Genomic DNA, 15,502 nt, shown 5'->3' with positions numbered 1-15,502 from the left:
TTCCAACGACCTTGTTGCCACTCATTCTTATGCTGTGTCCTGAACAGATTTTTGGCTGGGAAAGCTCTCTCTGATGGTGACTGACAGACACAGGACCCATCTCTTCTGTGCTGTGCTGGGCCAGGAGCCAGCCGGGCAGAGACATGCGTGTTTACAGTCAACATGGAGAAGGAAGTCTACAAACAAGTTTTACTCCAATGCAGCAAGACTGGCTGAGAAAACACATGCTTCTAGCTGCATGGTTGGTTTGGAATAGCCACACAGCTCATGTGTTTACCCACAAATGAACAGATGAATTCAACAACTGTTAATATTGAAAACAAAAGCTAACATTTACAGAGGGCTTTTTCTCTGCCAGGCACTGTGTTAAGGACTTCAGGTGAAAGCTACTTTATTCATCCTTCATAAAATCCCTGGAAAAGAGATTACTATTCTCTCATTAGCTAGTTTTCAGTTTAAAAAAATTCTGTAAAGTCCCACAGCAAATACAACAGAAACTAGTTCTTGTTATTGCCTATTTTCCCAGGCAATCACTACTATCTTCACTTTTCCTCCTGAAGACACTCCCTGCATATTACATGGACATGATTATGCACATATCTGTCTTAAAAATACAAATGGGAGCCTGCAATATGCATGGCTCTGGGCTCTGCTGTATTTTTAAACTAATACTCTACAGTGAAAATTCTGGTAAAACCAGCACTATGAACCTATTTTCCAAGTGAGGACACTGAGGCATTCTGGGACACTCAGTAAATGGCAGGGCTGAAGTGAAGTCTGCTGCTCCTAACTCTTGCTCTGCCCTGCATTCCTCCAGGGTCTCTCAGAAACTTGCTGAGCCCAGAGAGAAGAAGTGGCGATAGTCAGGGAAACAGAAGGCAAAATTCTGGCCCTACAAAGACTTGGTGTTTTGGGGGAGCAAATAATCTTGTAGGAAGTGAAAAAAGATTTCCACACAATCTAAGAACATTTCAAGGATTTGGTTTTACCAGACCCCTGGGTGCAAAGCCTTTGGGAAAGGTAGGAACCTGAACAGCGAGTCCTCCAGCACCTTGGCACAGTGTTCTCAGCATGTGGTCTCCACGGCAGGCTGCACAGCCACACAACCATGCATCCCTGGGAACCTCTTACAAAAACACAGTGGCACCACGGCTTGTATCCCAGCTGCTCCACTTTGGATCCAGCTCCTGGCTTATGGCCTGAGGAAGTAATGCAGGATGGCCCAAAGCCTTGGGACCCTGTACCCATGCAGGACACCTAGAAGAAACTCCTGGATTCAGATCAGCTCAGTTCCAGTTGTTTGGGGAGTGAACCAGTGGATGGAAGATCTCTCTATCTCTCCTCTCTCTGCAAAATCTGCCTTTCAAATAAAAATAAATAACTCTTGGGCCCAGCACAATAGCCTAGCGGCTAAAGTCTTCGCCTTGAACACACTGGGATCCCATATGGTCACCGGTTCTAATCCTAGTGGCCCTGCTTCCCACCCAACTCCCTGCTTGTGGCCTGGGAAAGCAGTCGAGGACAGCCCAAAGCTTTGGGACCCTGCACCCGCGTGGGAGACCCGGAAGAGGCTCCTGGCTTCAGATCAGCATAGTATCAGCCTGTTGCGCTCACTTGGGGAGTGAATCATCGGACGGAAGATCTTCCTCTCTGTCTCTCCTCTCTGTATATCCGCTTTTCCAATAAAAAAATAATAAAAATAAATCTTTAAAAAAATAAATAAATAATTCTTTAAAACAATAACTTAAACAATTGCAAATTCTCAGACCCAATGAATCAGAGGTTCTGCAAGGGGTTCTGGCAATGTATGCTTTAGCAATTCCTCCACAAGTTCCTGTTATACCCTAAAGTTTAAGATCCAACTCATGGAATGGGTGGTTTTAAAATCTGAGATTTGGGAGGTAGTGGTGTTGTGCCATAGGGAGTTAAGCTATAACCTGCAAAGCCAGCATCCCATATAGGCAAGGGTTCCTGTTCTAGCTGCTCCACTTCCAATCCAGCTCCCTGCTGATGCATCTGGGAAAGCAGCAGAAGACAGCCAGTACTTGGGCCCATGCCATCTACCCGGAGGACTTGATGAAGCTCCTGGCCGTGGCCTGACCCAGCCCTAGCTATCGCAGCCATGTGAGACATGAACCAATGGAAGCTGAAAGAGTCGACTCTTGTCAGTCACTCTCCCGCTGTAACTCTGCCATTCAAATAAACAAATAAATCTTAAAAAAACTGAGTTTTGAGTAGGAAGAGGGCTCAGCTGTCAAACAAAACAGGTCTATTTAATTAAAGCTTGGTTTGTGTTCCTGGCACTGTCCTAAGGATAGGTGATGCAAACAGAGATCGTATACCATGAAGATGTTATTCCTTGCCATGGGATGTTAGTTCAATCTAAGGACGGAGGTGGAACATTTCCAATGCTCAGGCTGAGGGTTCTATCTCTCACCTGAGGTCATGTGTTTTGTGGTCATTCTGAGATCTATGCCAGAATGGTTTCTGGCCAATGGCACCTTCCTGCAGCACCAGGTTGTGTCTGCAATGGAACCCCTTGCCCTGCTTGTTGCGCCTTTCTGGGGGAACTGATGGTTTAGCATAGAGATCTTTAGGATTGTGGCCCTGAAGACCTTGCGCCTGGTCCACAATTAACTCAGAGTGTGCTTTTTACTCTGGCTAAGCAGATAGGTGCTAACTGTTCACTTACTTCCCTAGAACACATTAAAAAAAAAAAAAAGAGAGAAACGCCTGAAACCCAAATGAAAATTCGGCAGCAGGCAAATGTGGCTGCACGCAGTATATTTAGATGAAGGGGAGAGGAAGCCATTTTCTTGCTTCCAGTGATGCCAGCTCCTTGAAGGGGCAGGAGTAATAGACTAAGAGGAGGAGAAGGCTAAGAAAGTGCTACATGAACAGTGTTCACTCATGGAAAGGGACAGTCACCAGCTGGGGCTGGGTGTCACCAACAAAACCAGTACAGACCACAGCACTAGGGGTAAAGGGCTCACTCTCTGAACAAATGAACTAAGTCAGCCCAGAGCACACATGATAAACATTAAGCAGGCTTAATGATACATCGCAACCATCAGCAGGCCTCAGGAACTCAGATAATGGGAGTCAGTGAGGGCTTGTGCACGCAGAAGAGATGAAGTCTCACATGGACCAGTTTGTGAAGTGTGGAAACCAATGAGGGACACAAGGATGGGGGGAAATTCTGGCACGGTTATGCAAGGGAGCGGAAAAGGCCAGCTTAAGGCTTTTTTTGTATGAAATGGGAGTCACCAAAGGTCTCTGAGCAGAAGTGATGGGCACAGTGAGTGTTGTTTAAAGATGATCAAGTAGGGCCAGTGTACAGTATACTTAGCTACAGTACGTTAAGCTACTACAAGAAATGTCAACATCCCATAAGGGAAGGACCAGGTCAAGACCGGGCTGCTCTGCTTCCAATCCAGTTCCCAACTAGGAAAGCAGTGGAAGATAGTCCAAAATCTTGGGTCCCTGACAGTCATGTGGGAGACCAGGATGGAGGTCATGGTTCCTGGCCCACAACCAGCTCTTGTCCTAATTTAGGGAGTGAACCAGCAAATGAAAGATCTCTCTCTCTGCCTTTGAAGTAAATAAATACATCTTTCTTTCTTTCTTTCTATTTTTTTAAGAAATATCTATTTTTCTTGGAAAGGCAGATTTACAGAGAGGAGAGACAGAGAGAAAGATCTTCCATCTGTTGGTTCATGCTCCAAGTGGCTGCAATGGCTGGAGCTGAGCCGATCCAAAGCCAGAAGTTTTTTCTAAGTATCCCATGGGAGTGCAGAGTCCTAAGGCTCTGGTCACCCTCTATCACTTTCCCAGGCTACCATAACGGATTCTCTGTGCACCATAAGCACAGAGTTGGATGGGAAGTGGAGCAGGTGGGACATGAACCAGCACCCATATGGGATTCCAGCATGTGCAAGATGAGAATTTTGTCACTGAACCATCATGTCAGGCCTCTTTTTCTTTCTTTTCTTTCCTTTTTTCCCCTTTCTCTTTCTTCCTTTCTACTCAAAGGTCTGGGGTAGGCTACATGGTCAGACTCTGGGTCAAGTGAAAGTGGATTCAAATCTAGATTCCATCACTTAATGTTGTACAATGTTGAACAAGTCACTTAACTATCCCTGGACCTCTAAAATTCTCTCTAGGTAAAGTGGGATAACAAGTGCCCACTTCACAGGACTGCAATGATCAAATAGTGTAAGAACAAGCCCAGTGATAGAAACCACACAGTGTCCCTATCATCATCACCATCATCATCAGCATCAACACACTTCAAAAGGAGGCAGAGCACAAAATTTCAGAGGAAGGGGCTCGGTGTGGTGGCCTAGCAGCTAAAGTCCTCGCCTTGAATGCGCCAGGATCCCATATGGGCACTGGTTTTAATCCGGGCAGCTCTACTTCCCACCCAGCTCCCTGCTTGTAGCCTGGGAAAGCAGTTGAGGACGACCCAAGGCCTTGGGACCCTGAATCCATGTGGGAGGACCTGGAGGAGGTTCCTGGCTGTTGGCTCCAGATCTGCACAGCACTGGCTGTTGCGCTCACTTGGGGAGTGAGTCATCGGATGGAGGATCTTCCTGTCTCTCCTCCTCTCTGTATAAATAAATAAAATAAATAAATCTTAAAAAAAAAAGAAAACAGGTACTTTGTACATGTAAATATGGAGGTCATTCATCTATAACAGATGGGTGACTTTACTTAAAAAAAATTTTCAGAGGAAGGTAATTGGATGTAAGAGATATGCAGGCCTAAGTATAAAGGAGCTTCCTCAAGGGGCTGACCAGCGAATGAGAGCCCAGCTGTGGCTGCTGACTGTTGGAGAGTTGAAGAACATGGCAGAGCATGAGTTTGGACCTTGTGCACAGGCACTGGGTTAAACAGAGCAGGTTCAATGGAACAGAGAAGGAGAAGGGAAGTCACATCACACAAAACCAGGTAAACAGGGAATGCCAGCGAAGAAGTACACACTAATGCTTTATGAATGAGATCGCACACACACCAAGTGAGCATACTGTAAGAGGACACTCCAAAATGCAGCCACTGCTAGATGATAAGCATCTTAGGGGATTTTCAGTGCTGATTCCAGATGCGCTCTTGTAGTTTGCTAGCTTATGGTATCAATAGCTAATACTTACACAGTACTTACATCTGCCCAGCATTGTTCCTAGGGTTTCACAGATTTTGACATACTTAATCCTAAACACAATGCCAGTGAGGTTGTTTTCCTTGTTTTTCCCAGTTTAGAATGAAGGCGATGGAGGGAAGCAGCTACTTGGAACACAGGAACACAGTCCAAGCCACAGAGCAGGCACTCCAATCCTGGCAGCCTGGCTCTGGAGTCCATGCTGTCAGCCAAGTGTGATACCTTAGTGATTCACTTTCATTCGCTCTCTGTTCCTCCACCCCTTTCTCACACACACCTATGTACACACACACACACACACACACACACACACACACACACACACACACACACACACACAGTTACAAAACCAAAAGGAGGAACAGTTACTGTGCATTTTATAGGGATAAAGGAGGTAGAGGGTAAGAAAGGCTTCTTGGATTTGGGAGTTCCTGGGGACTGGTGAGTGAGCAGCTTCCACAGTGCGAAGGGATGGAGGCCAAAGGGAAGGAGGCTGCAGAGAGAATGGTTGAATGAGACATACAAGCAGTGAGTATAGGGGAATGTTGAGAGGAATTCGGCAGCACAGTGAAGAAAAAGAACTGGATGGAGGCTCTCGGGAGGGGAAGAGATGTTTAAGTGGTGGCTGGCATCAGAACATTTCTGAGAGCAGAGGAGTGCTACGCAAGGAGAGAGTGAGCTTGCTGGCTGTTCATGACAGTTGAAGGGACAAAGCTCAAGGCTGGGCTGGGCAATCAGAAGGAAGGGCTAAGAAGAGAGATGACAGAGATGGGGAAAGCAGCTCAAGAGTAGGCAAAATGAAGGTATCTATGGTGATATCAACTATGGGTGAGGGAAGTGGTAGGGCTTAGATCAAGTGACAGCCCTGAGCTGGATGCTCCCTACTGAAGCCGGGTGACTTCCACAATTCAGATGCATGGGATTCACTCTATTTTTGTTTATTTGTGAAAGTTTAAGAATAAAAAGTTTAAAACCAAGTTCTGTAACACTTCGTAACAGCACATGATAACTATTTACATGATCACTTGAGATCCGTCATTAAAGCATGTACATTAGTGATTATGGACAATTTCTTCCTCTAGATTATGGCTGAACAAGTGTGGCCAGTATCCACTGTACAAAGTAAGGCACCATGTTTGGAGGAGGCAGAGATGGGATTAAAACAGCCATGATCTGGGCTCTCTGCCATTCCACGCAGCATTTAGGCTCTGGACAAATTCAGTTTACCAGGAAGCATCACTCCAGGAGGTACCCACAAAAGTGCTCAACGTGGTGGTCTAGATACTCACTGCAGGTAAATGCCAAAAGACTGCCCAGTATGACCCTTCCTTTTTCTCTCTGCCTTCATCTCTCCTTCTACCATAAAACTACAGCAAGAAAACATTCCCTCACCCCTTTCTCTACATGTCTGGACTTGACAAAGAGAGGAAAGGATTGAAGTTACAAGAAGTTCTCGCATTTACTTTGTACTGTTCCAGTTCATCTTCTATTTCTTTTTTTTCTACTTTATTTTTATGTATTTAAAAGGGGAAGGGAAGCAGAGACAGAGAAGGGAGAGAGCACACATGTTCAAATGCGCACTCCATCTTCTAGTTTACTCCTCAAGTGACTGAAACAAGGGCTGGGTCAGGTTTCCCATGTGCAAGGCAGGGACCCAAGTTCTTCTGCCATCACCTGTTGCCTCTCAGGGTGTACATTAGCAGGAAGCCAGAATAGGAAACGGAGCAGGCACTTGAATCCAGGCTCTGAAATGAGATGCAGGCATTTTAATAGCTGCACCAAATGTTGGCCCCTTGTTTCTGTGAGTGGAATGCTCCCTCTGAAAGTAAACTTGTTGAATAAGGACGTCTTTTGAAAATGTTACTGGAGGGAAAACATGGACCAGGAGATGAAGCCCAGTCATTTAAGATCCAAACTTCAAGGGCTGGAACCATAGTATAGTTGATAAAGCCAGCATCCCACATGGGCACCAGTTCTTATCCCAGCTGCTCTATTTCTGATCAATCTCCTCCTAATGGCCTGGGAACAGTGACAGAAGATGATTCAAATGCTTGAGCCCTGCTACCTGAGTGGGAGATCCAGAAAAAAACTCCTTGCTTCAGCCTGGCTCAGCCCTGGCAGCTGCAGCCATTTGGGGAGTGAACCAGCAGATGCAAGAGCTCTGTCTTTCTTGCTAACCCTGATTTTCAAATTAAAAAATCAATTAAAAATTCAAGTCTCATTTGCAATGTTGATGTGATTTAAATATGTGGAGCTCAACAAGGACAATTCTACTTTAGCTTTGAGTTTTACAAAATTTCAAACTTTCATTTTTAAGAAGTGATACAAACTTTTTCATAAAAATGAATCAAAATGTGCTTAACAGTTATCTTTATATGAGATAAACATGTAAACATTCATAAATGTAAAATTAAAAGATATATTTACTTTTTACATTTCCTAACATTTATTTTTATTTTATTTGAAAGGCAGAGAAAGAGAACGAGAGAGAGAGAGAGAGAGAGAGAGAGAGAGTGCGCAAGAGAGCTTCTCATATTGTTTACTCCCTAAACGTTCACAACTGCCAAGGTGAGACCAGGCCAAAGCCAGGAGCCGAGAACTCAGTCCAGGTTTTCCACATGGCTAGCAGGCATCCAGTGACCTGAGCCATTACCTTCTGCCTCCTGGAGTTCCCAGCAGCAAGGAGCTGGAATCAGAAGCAGAGTCTGCACTCAAACTAGACACTCCAGTAATGGGGCCCAGTGTCTTAACTGCTATGCTAAATGCTCATGCCAGGATCAGCCATTTGGGTTAAAACAGGCAATCCATAGACAGTGTTTCTTTTTAATAATACACATTTTCCATGAACTTCGCACAAAAAACAGAACTCTCAAGAAAAATGACTGTTACCACTTTAAACAACTAGAAATGAAATACACAACATGATACTGTAAATAATCTAATAAATTTTGTTCCTTTAAGGCAAAGATTTCATAAAATAAGATCATCAAATGAAATGGAATGAGAGAATTCTTGCAAAGTCACCTTTTCAATTTTCTTTTTTGTTGGACAGTCAGATATACAGAGAGGAGGAGAGACAGATGATTCACTCCCCAAGTGGCCACAATGGCTGGAGCTGAGACAATCTGAAGCCAGGAGTCTAGAGCCTCTTCCGGGTCTCCCACGCAGGTGCAGGGTCCCAAGGCTTTGGGCTGTCCTCAACAGCTTTCCCAGACCACAAGCAGGGAGGGAGCTGGATGGGAAGTGGGATTGTGAGGATTAGAACCCGTGTCCATTTGGGATAATGGTGCGTTCAAGGCAAAGACTTTAGCCACTAGACTATCACATGGGCCCGCCAACGGCCCCCCTCTTTTTTTAAGAAGTCAGAGTTCCAGGGTGAGATCTAGTATCTGCTCATTCATTCCCCAGATGGCCACGAAGGCCATGGCCAAGCCAGGCCAAAGCTAGTAATTAAGAGCTTTATCTTGGTCTCCTGCATGGGTGGCAGGGGCCTAAGCACAGGGCAAAGACCTGCTGTCACCCAGGATGAATGAAAGGAAGCTGGATTAGAAGAAGCTGATTTAGGGATGTGTGTGCTGACTCAACAGGCTAATCTTCCACCTAAAAGTGCAGGCATCCTATATGGGTGCCAGTTGGTATTCCAGTTGTTCAATCAAGCTCCCTGTTTGTGGGTGGGAAGGCAGTGGAGGATGGCTCAAGTCATTGGGTCCCTAGACCCATGTGGCAGACCCGGCAGAAGCTCCTGGCTTCAGCTTGGCTTGGCTCTGGCTGTTGTGGCCACTTGGAGAGTAAACCAGTACATAGAAGATCTTTTTCTGTCTTTCCTCTCAGTAAATCTGCTTTACAAATAAAAATAAATCTCTCTCGTTTTTTCTAATCAAAGCAGCTGACTGATTACAAGACACATGGATGGACCTGGCAGGAAGTGAAACCTTTGCAATTCTTCATAATTCAGGAAACAGAGGACCAGCATATTCCTAGGGCAGAGGGCACAGAGGAACTCAATAAAAACTTCCAGTAAATGATGACTTAAGAATCCAGAAGTACTTTAGGTAAGTGATGACAAGGACCTCAATCCAATGTGTAAATTAGAATTTTTTAAACAAATGGGGATGATATCATACCACTAAACAATTTCTTCAGATGGCCCAAAGCCTTGGGACCCTGCAACCTGTGTGGAGACTTAAGAGAAGCTCCTGGCTCCTGACTTCAGATCAGCTCAGCTTTGGCCATTGTGGCCATTTAAGGAGTGAACTAGCTTATGAAGATGGAAGATCTTTCTCTTACTCTCTCCTTCTCTTGGCAAATCTGCCTTTACAATAAAAATAAATAAATCTTTAAATAAAAACCTTCACCAAATCCATTATATACCAGAGGTTAAATCAGAGAAATGAATTGTTCAGCTCTGATTCTAATTGTCAATCAAGAAACATAATAGATGAATATTCTTAAACTGAAATACATCTGCATAACTTATATAATTCCAGGTAGAAATTAAGAGTTCCGTGTAGTGGCTTAGCATCTTAGCCCTTCTCCTGCCATGTTGGCATCCCAAATGGGTGTCAATTTTTATTGTGGCTGCTCCACTCCTGTTCAGCTTCCTGTTTGTGGTCTGGGAAAGTGACAGACTATGGTCCAGATTCCTGAGCCACTGCACTCATGTGGGAGGCCCTTGATAAAACGCCTGGCTTTTGGTTTTAGATAGTCTCAGCTCTAGCCACGGTGGCCATCTGGGGAGTAGGGCAGTGGTCAGAAGATCTCTCTCTCTCTCTGTCTGTCCTTCTCTCTGTAAATCTGCCCTTCAAAATGAAAAATTGTAAGATCAATTTCAGTAGACTGAATAAATGCACACATGCAACTCGTGTCAACAATGACAAACAGGGCTTCCAGGTGCCGAACGCCAGGTGCCCATTGGAGCGCAGGTATTTATCCAGCTGAAGGAGCCCTACTTAACTGCCACACACAGATGCCGCTACACAGTTGTGTTTCACTTCTAAGACACCACAGAAACCTGGTATCGTATTGCAGTGACCTAAGCCTGACACAGTAATAATGTCATCAAAATATGGCAACTTTATAAAGTGCTTTCTCACATACCATGTAGGATAGTGTCAATCAGTTTCCATTGCTACTTGTGGACTTGCAAGAGTCTAGCATCCAAATTTGTGTGAAAAATTATTTTTGCAGGTAATTGGAAAAAACAGTATTTTTGCCTGAGACTCCTGTTGGCTTGGCATTTTATTGGGTATGTTTTCTCTTATTGTTTAGTGTAGTTTCACAAGAATCTTTAGCTTGGAAAAGCATTGTTTTTTCCTTACTTAGGCAGAAATTTTGTAATGATATTTTTTCCTTAGAGGACTAGAGTACACCTATAGATAAAAAGTAGGGGTAGAGTGAAAGACCATAAAACTGAAGTGTCCAGAGATTAACCCATAGCTCCAAACACAGAACACCAGTGGTGGGAGTTGGCCAAATAAAGTTCTGGTAAAGCTTTGGGTGATTCTGATGTGTACTCTGGGTTCTAGCCGTGGGCCAGGAGTAGAGCAAGACTGTTGGGTCCCAAGGCTAAGGCCTTCCTGATTGTTCTGCCTGGTAGCCTTGGGTCTGGGCTGGACTCCCCCACCTCCGTATCCCATCTCTAACACAGGAGAACAGTTCATGAGCTCTGCACCCCATCTATGGAGCAGCTTTCCTTCTCAGCCTCTGTGATCACTCAGACTACTGGCTGAAGCTTCTCATGCTCATATAGTACAGAATATGATTTATTTGCATACAATCAAGGTGTGGGCTGTAAATGTCCCCAAGGCACACCATACCGGTGACACAGAGCTACAGTCAGTGCCTGAATGAACTATGCACCCAGGGGTGAGGGAGGGAGTGAGCTCTTTGCTACTTGCAGAGCTACAGATAACGCTGCCATTGGGGAGGGTGAGCAGGGCCCTTTTCTGCATCAGAGCAGGTTCTCAGGCACACATCTAGCAGGATAATGGTGTTTGCTTTTTTCTTTTCTTCCTTCCTTCCTTCTTTTTCTTCTTCTTCTTTTTTGTTTGTTTGCTTTAAAGAAAGCACACCCACACAGACAGTGGGCTGTTTTTCTGCTGGAATGTTTTGTCAAAAGGCCACTGCAGCAAAACGAAGTCTCTGGCTGCATTGCCACATGCCTGTATAGATAACAGTGCCAGAAACATGAGTGACACAGAAGCCTGCCCTTTTACAGAATTTCACGATTCCAGAGAAAGCTCAGGGGCTCTGCCAAGATCTCTGTGACATTGTTAACCCCGCCTGCTTTCTTCCAGGCCCAGGCCTCCCTTGGGTGTGCATTTCTGCGGTTCTCACTGGCCCACTCTGCGTTCCAAGAGGCATCTTCGTGGCTCTGAGTCTTTTCATTTCAGCTGGTCCTGAAGACTTTGCCTGAGTGCCCATGTTTCTTCTCCTCCACATCCAAGGGATATAGAGGACATTTGTGTCCATTTCTGGCCTCGCACCTGTCTGCAAGAGCCATCTTACCTGCACACCTTGCCAGTTCCTGTTCCTCTGGCAGCAGGCCCTCCCCTAGAGGCAGCATCTCTAGCTTCTTCTATGCCAACCAAGAAACTCCTATCAGCTACATAGATTCAACATTCCTACCTCCGGTTTTTGGAAACATTTTTAAATTTATTTGAAAGGCAGACAGAGAAAAAGTGAGGGAGAGACAGAGGGCTGATTTCTACAATGGTTCTGGGAAGGCTAGGTCAAAGCGAGGTTGCTCCACACAGATGCCAGGGTCTCCCAGTGCCTTAGCTATCACCTACTGCCTCCTGGGACTCACTTTCATAGGGAGTCAGTATCAAGAGCAGAGCTGCAGCTCTGGTATGCAGTTTAGCTACTGTACCAAATACCTGTCCTTCAGTGGCTTCTGAAGCCACTTCTATCCCCCTCCACTTCCAAAAAGGAGAACAGCACCAGACTGTCTTACTTTCCTATCAGCATCTCCCTTTCCTCCTGCCATTAAGCTCGTGTTCAGGCTCACTCTTGTGTTTTCTCCAGAAAGTCCTCTCTCTGCAGCTTCCCCTGTTAGGACTCTACCTCCACTTCTAGGTCATTCCAGGTTGCCTATTCCACCATGGTTCCTGACTCTTTTTAGGCATTCACTGTTGCATTGTGGGAGGCTCCCAGCAAGTACCACCCTGCTCCTCATGCCTGTCCTCAGATGCAAATGCATCCACAGGTCACTGCCAACAGAAATGGGGTGCAGGAAGAGAGGGAAAGAGACACACATCCAAGAGATAAGAGGAAGGAGAGATTCCTTTTGGTTGGGAGAAATTTCAGCTGGCTTCATGGAAGAAGTGGCACTACCAGCAGGATTTGGAGCTAAGGGGGAAGGGCTTTCTCTTTTTATTTTTAAAAGATTTATTTATTTGAAAGGCAGAGATAGATGTTCTATTTACTGGTTCACTCTCCAAATGGCACAACTGGGCCAGGCTGAAGCTAGGAGCTCCATCCGGGTCTTCCACATTAGAAGAAGCCAGCTGGGATTCGAACTGGGAGTCAGGGATATGGGATGCTGGCTTTGCAAGCAGCAGCTTAGTCTGTTTTACCACAATGCTGAGTTCCCTCTTGGCAGGGAGTTCTAAATAGAGAGGCCAAGGCCAGTGCTGTGTGCCTGAATCTGTGCAGGGACTAGGACATTAGGTTCACCAGCAAGAGAGATACCGTGAAGAAGAGCTAGAAGGGCGTGGGATGGAGTTAGGAGTTGCATGAAGCAGATCTATTCCTCTAAAACACATTGGTCTACCTGCAAGGTGTGTTACTGCTTTCCACTTAATTTGATGTATGTATGTATGTATGTATTTGTTAAATACTGCATTTAACTACTGTCACGTTATATACTCTGACTTGAGGCTTTTGTTTTTCAAGATTCATCTCATTTATATGAAAGGGAAAGAGACACAGAGAGTGATCTTCCATCCTGCTGGCTCGTTCCTTAGATGGGGCTGGGCCAAGGCTAAAGGCAGGAGCTTCCTTTAGGTCCTTCACTGCTCTCCCAAGTGCACCAGCTGGGAGCTGGATCAGAAGCGGAGCAGTTGGGATTTGAACCTGTGTTCATACAGGATGCTGGCACTGCTAGAGGGTAACTCACCTATTCCACCACAGTGCTGGCTCCAACTGCCTTCTACTTCATAAGGTAGTCATATCCTTATTCTTTTGTGTGCTTTCCATTTTGACCTGACTGAAACTAATGGAAGACATAAATGCTACCAGTTTAGCACAGTCTTAAACACAGTGGCACAGGATAAATATTTACTTAACAAGTCAACTGTAGCCTCCATTTAAAACTATTTTTGAATGAAAGAGAAAAGAAGGTAGGAAGATGTGAAAGAAAAAACACACATGGCATAAAATGAGCCAGGCTTGTGTGTTCACTTTCTCCCTTAGATCTTGGCTATGCCAAGATGCTCACTATTCTGAGTGATTCACACCCAGAGGAAAAAAGAAGTGGCAAGGAAGAACTTCAAGCCTCCTAAAACCCTATCCAAAGGCTATGTGAGGAGCAGTGTAGATCCTTGGTCGCAATGAGGCGCTATTAGACATGGCTAGGGCCCCATGAATGTCAGTTCCTAAGGTGTGGAATCAGAGTCCAGCTTCACGCTTGGCTCCAATCCCTGCTTTCTGGTGTGATCTGGGAGGATGAGGAAATGAGACAATGGCAAACTGTTCAATCTGCCAGGCCTTTGTAGTTCTTATCTTTAAAGGAGGGATGAAGTCATCTGCACACTGCAAAGAAAGGGGCTCTGCCTCCAGCTCAAGCTAGAACCCAACACAGCTCTGGCTCCACGAGGACGACAGCTAATAATAGCATTCCTTGGGCTGTTCTTCCCTTTGTTCTTTGCCACCTTTGATTTCTGAAGCTCTTCACTTCCATTATCACACCTCACAACCACCTTGCATTTAAATTACTGGATACGGCTAGTGTGCTAAGAAACCAGAGGCAGAAGTGGATCTGTCTGATGACTTGCCCAGGGTCCCTGCAAACCCAGGGAGCCCTCAGCTCTTGGCTCAGACAAGGCTCTCTCTCCAGCACACGCTCTGAGGAGTGACTTCTGTGCAAGCATCAGGAACTCTGTAGAAGTGACCCAGTGGTGGTGACAGCCCTCTTGGCAGCTAGGCCTATTAGTATTTGAGCTTGGGGTGGGTCCCTCCATTTGGTCAGGCTTGGGTGACCAGGCACTTCACCATGGCCAAGGGCAATACAAGGGAAGCTGAACCCCAGAGGATGTGAGCAGTGGGTGTGGCTTACTTGAGTGAAGGCGTGGGAAAGGAAAAGTAAAACCTAGCCCATCTGCAGCTGCAGTCTCCAAAGCCACAGTGCAAGGCTGGAGTTGAGTGTGCATTGAACAGAGTTCACTAGGCCTGGAATCAGCCCATTTTCTGGTCTGAGTTTCCTTCCTTCTTACTGCAAACCTTCCCAGCTAGTCAGGCAATACCACCCCATTAGTCGAGTCCTATTTTTGGAGTTAGCTTGGGTGTTTGCCTTCTTCTTTTTTCTAAATAATAAAAACGAGGTTGAAAAGTTCGAGTTATATGCATGTGCTCTGGATTCAAAGTTAAAATTCTTTCCTTTTAACTCTCCTCCAAAAGAGTAACTCTTGCTAATAATCTTTTTCTTTCCTTCCATACTCTCTTCTGGCTTTTGCAAACACATTTACCGTACACACGGATACAGCTCTCTCTCTTTTTCTTTAGCAAATGGAATATTTACATGCAGTTCTGAAAGCTGCATTTTTCATTCAGCAATGAACAAGCCATGTGCAATCAGGCATGTCCATCCAAAGAATTGGTACAATTTTCTAACTGCAACTTTTCACTTTGAGACATTTAAAATTTATAGAAAAACAAAACAAAACAAAACAAATAGGAGAACACAATAAACACTCAGGGTTAATTTTGAAAATGAGTAAACTCTTGCAATTGGCTTTGCTTCTCCCCAGGGGCCTTCCCCAAATCGTCCAGGGACTCAGTGCAGAACAGCTTCAGAACTTGCATGTGATAGAAAGAGCAAAAAGCCCAACCACACAGTATGTGCCTGATGCAGGGCTTTCCAACAAGCGGCCCAGGCAGCCTCCTCATCCAATGTCCATCCACCTTGGAGAAGCTGGTTGGGACACTCACAAGTGACACGGCAGTGGCAAATGCAGGGAGAATGTAACACTTGGTGCTGATTTTCCCTTCTGGCAGTGCACAGAATAATGCTTTTGCAATGATAGTTGCCTTGCTCAAACACAGGGAAGCTGAGTTCCTTTCTCACAGCAGATTCAGCTGGGACCACCCACGGTGTCTGGCAAACCCTGATAGCCATCCCCAGCC

The 15,502-nt window shown here is 45.3% G+C and overlaps 1 protein-coding gene across 4 annotated transcripts in view; it reads right to left on the bottom strand.

The window, feature by feature from the left end:
- The window catches only part of GNG12 (G protein subunit gamma 12), a 136,650-nt gene that overhangs the window by 17,326 nt on the left and 103,822 nt on the right, over positions 1-15,502 (bottom strand). Inside the window, exon 3 of one of the 4 annotated variants that reach the window (XM_040978385.1) lies at positions 9,074-9,135. The exons of 2 other annotated variants lie outside the window; for them this stretch is intronic. The gene's annotated coding sequence lies outside the window, so the exon portion shown is untranslated. Of the gene's footprint in view, positions 1-8,182; positions 8,224-9,073; positions 9,136-15,502 lie in introns of those variants that run through there. One more of the 4 variants, XM_040978386.1, reaches the window with a different exon arrangement.

This window comes from Ochotona curzoniae, unplaced genomic scaffold (assembly GCF_017591425.1).
Source record: "Ochotona curzoniae isolate NIBS_2020 unplaced genomic scaffold, NIBS_Ocur_1.0 contig_291, whole genome shotgun sequence".
In the NCBI taxonomy this organism is placed as follows: domain Eukaryota; kingdom Metazoa; phylum Chordata; class Mammalia; order Lagomorpha; family Ochotonidae; genus Ochotona; species Ochotona curzoniae.
The sequence above is the reverse complement of the archived record's forward strand: the minus strand, read 5'-3'. Positions and strand labels throughout refer to the sequence as shown.